Here is a 3,842-nt window from a genome sequence, read left to right on the forward strand (position 1 = left end):
CCAGTCCCGCATGGGGTGGGTCCAGGCAGCAAGCGTAATCACATTTGTCTGGTGGCCAATTCAATTGTCCCTCCCACAAGCCTTCGCCCCAGGCCAAGCGCTCTGCCTGCTGTCCTCCGCTAATTAGCGCTAATGATACATGGACATTGTCAGTGGGGGTTGAAGCAGACAGGCGGATGCTGTCCCTTCTGAGATGGCCCTGAAGAACTGTCCCAAAAGCAGATCCCCCCTGCAGCCAAGAAGCCTTTCAGGTGCCCCCTAGCCCGGAACCGGCTGACTGCCTCACAGGACGTCTGGTCCAGTCCCCAGTGGGGTGGTGTCTGAGCCACCTCCACCCACTGAGCAGCAGGCTGAGGTCGGAGGGGCTGCTCCAGGCTGACAGCGAAGGATGGACCTACAGCCACTGCGGGCCTGGCCCGGCGAGCAGAGCCATTTGTACAGTACTGGCGGGTGGGCCCATTTCGGACCAAAAATAAGACAATCTCCAAATAGTCCCTGTGTTTAGACACTCTCTCCGCGGCCTGCTGTTCCCACTTTTGTCTCCTCTCAATTTTCCCACAGTCTCCAGCTGGCACCACGGCTGCTCCAGAAGGCGTGAGAGCGTTGCAGGGGGTGGGGGACACGGGCGTGGGGTGCATCGCTGGGGACAGATGGAACCGGAGGTGCACAGGGGATAGGCAGGCTGCTGGGTGCACTCCTGGGGGTGACTACCTTGAAGGAAAAGGGGTGAGTGACGGGTCTGCTCCCCTGTCTCCCAAACCCACAGCTTCCTCTTGCCCAGAGCAGATCTGGCCCGAATCTGAACCCTCTCACGGCAGCCGACCCCAGCACTGCTTCTCCCACACCTGGGCAGGACTTTTGCCATCATCCACCCATGGGCCTGAGGGCCAGTCTCACGGCACCACTCCCTCCTGCCCTCTCCTGCAGCGGACTGCCGCCTCTAGGACATTCTGCCCGATCCAGCTCCACCCCGCCAGGCTGGGTTGATAGACCGTTCCAGCTGAACCAGAAGCCTCCTCCCTTCCCTCCTCCCTCCCTTCCTTCTTTTTTTCTCTTGTTTCTCCTCTTTAGAGAAACCCAGAGTCTAGCCTTAGGGGCACATTAATGTCACAGGCTGGCGTCGACATTTCAGCCCTCAGATATCCGTGACAGCAGGTCCGGAGACCGGTTCAGCTCTGAGTTCTGTGCTGTGGAAAGGAATGACTGTGTCTTTGCATGACCATGAAACTTCGAGAAATTGCCAGCCTTCCCCTGGCCCTGGCAGGTGGTGCCTCTCTGCCCCACAGTGGCCAGGCCATCCTGCAAAGTGCAGGCCATGAGCCCCTCCCCTCTGACTGCACCCAGAGGGGCCCGTTCACCCCCATCTGCAGCCCAGGCAGGTGACGACCAAGTCCATGAGCATCTCTGCAACAGAGTGTGGCACTGGCGTGAAACTGACTCCCAGGCCGGGGGAAGGACACTCTTGGGAGTTCTCTGCCGAGCCCCCGGAAGGGTCTCAGCCTCTGAAGGCCTGGCTTTCCCATCAGGACGGGCCACTTCCCTCACCTGAGAGCACCTCGCCTCCGTGACTCAGATTATTTCCGAAACCTCTTCGCCTGTGCCACGTGAGCAGGTGTCTGGCATTGAGATAACAGCGCATCCTGGACATTCGCTCCTGGGGTCGGGGAGTGGCCATAGCCAGCCAGTGACATGAAGAGCCTCGAGGGTGAGCAGGCGCTGTGTTTCCAGCACGGGATGACTAAAGCCAGCAGAGGCGGAGGTAGGGGCTGGGGGCTCCATAGCACACCCAGCTCAGCGGTGAGTCCTCCCAGTGGCTCCAGCCAGACAACAGGCTGAGCGAGCACCAGTTGGGGCCTGTGTTGTGGGGAGGGGATGCCTCTCTCCCCTCTGGAGTAGCGAGGCTCCAGGCATTCCCCCTGCTCCTCCAGGGCTCTGGGGTCACATCCTGCTCCGCCCTCCTGAATACGCAGCTGGCGTCCTCAGAGAAGCACTTTCCAGCCCAGCGCCTCCTCCCCATCTGCAGACGGAGGAAGTTGGGTGACAAGGACAATTGATCCCTCCAGCTTCCTTCAACCCAGCGGTTCTGGGGAGTGAGAGGCAGCGAGGCCTGGGAGCCAGAGCCTCCGAAGCTGCCAGCCCTCAAGCGGCTCACCACCCCTCCCAGCCTCACTTCTCTCCTGGATATGTGAGAGACCCACAGCCGCTGGGAGCTCCAGGGAGGGACAGCAGGTGCGGTCTCGTCCACAGCAGTGTTATGCACACATGTTTATTTTTAACAGGAATCAAAAGATATTTTCTTTATCCAACTCAAAACCAGCTTTCCTCTCGCATGTGACAGAAATGATTCAGCTGATTCTGAAATGATGATGACCAAGCCCGAAGGAGACGCAGGAGACACAAGTCAGGCTGCACCAGGGCTTGCCCTGCTTTGTCCCCTCCATCCTGGCCGGCCTTGGGTGGCTGGGTGTGCGATCAGCCCTGTCTCAGACACAGGAGAGGCAGCCTCAGACAGGCCACACAGCAAACGCGCCTGAGCCCACACAGCCCCCAGCGGCACAGAGCAGGCCAGTGCCCAGGTCAGGGACCCCCAAAGAGGATGCCCTGAGCTGGAGGGGGCTGTACACCTTGGCAGCCAAGGTCAGAAAAATTCCACTGGAGTCAGGAGGAAGGGACGCTCTGATAAGAAATGCAACCACAGAGAAAATCTGCGGAGGCTGGGGCCGGGCGGGAGGGAGCGGATCCAATCGGATGGCCTGTGGCTATGCCCTTCCTTGAATTAATGGATTTTAAAAGGGAGCAATCCGACCCCAGGGTAAGGAAGCAGCAGTCAGCTCGCCTCCTGCCCTCACCCTCCTCGGAGGTGACATCTGCCTGCCAGGTGCTCTCTCAGGTGGGCACAGGCCTCCCTGTGGTGCCCTAAGGGGGCCTTCCTCCCTGCTCCCACCCCGGCTGGCCCTGCTCTGGTGTCTGGGTGCACCTTGCCCTCCAGAGGCATGGGTGGGGGTGGGGGAGGCTGGGGTGGCCCAGGGTGTCACGGCCACCGTGTCAGGAAATAAGCCACATTCCTGCTACTCAGCCCCTGGCTTCCCTCCAAGGCGCATCGACGGCTGACCTTGTTTAGAACCAATTTCAGCGTTTTAATAAGCCCTTTGCTTTCCCGAATCTCTCTGATGCCATCGGCTCTGCAGGCTGTAATTCCCCATCGCCCCTGCCACGTGAGGCTGGCTCCCACTGAGGTCCCAACCTGGGGCAGTGGGAGCCCTGAGTGGAGCGACTGGGGCGCAGACCGGAGCTGGCTGGGTGAACAGGCCAGGCCACTCCCCAGCGACAAGGGGGCCTGGCCATGGGATGGCACTATCCTTCACCTGTGGCTCAGGCTCTTAGGGACCTCCTGTCGGCAGGAAAAATTAAACTATCAAGCTGATGGCAGTGCCTAGACCTGGCTTGTGATGGGACGGATTGGGAGCTGTGGGGAGATGGTGACTCTGTCCACCACGGAGGCCACTCTAGGGTGGCACTGTCCTCTTGGGGAACGTCCTCTTACATCCGTCCTCGTCCTGGGCATGGGGCAGTGGTGTGAAAGTTAAGCAGCACATTCTGGGCTGGGCACGGTGGCTCACACTTATAATCCCAGGAATTTGGGAGGCAGAGCGGGGAGGATGGCTTGAACCCAGGAGTTCAAGACCAACCTGGGCAACAGCATGAACCAGTCTCTATCAAAATAAAAGTAAAAACAAATTAGTCAGGTTTGGTGGCGCAAGGCTGTACTCTCAGCTACTCAGGAGGCTGAGGCAGGAGGATCGCTTGAGCCCGGGACCAGCCCTGGCACCGACCTCTGGCTG

The sequence above is a fragment of the Saimiri boliviensis genome, chromosome 2 (genome assembly GCF_048565385.1).
Source record: "Saimiri boliviensis isolate mSaiBol1 chromosome 2, mSaiBol1.pri, whole genome shotgun sequence".
Taxonomy (NCBI): Eukaryota; Metazoa; Chordata; class Mammalia; order Primates; family Cebidae; genus Saimiri; species Saimiri boliviensis.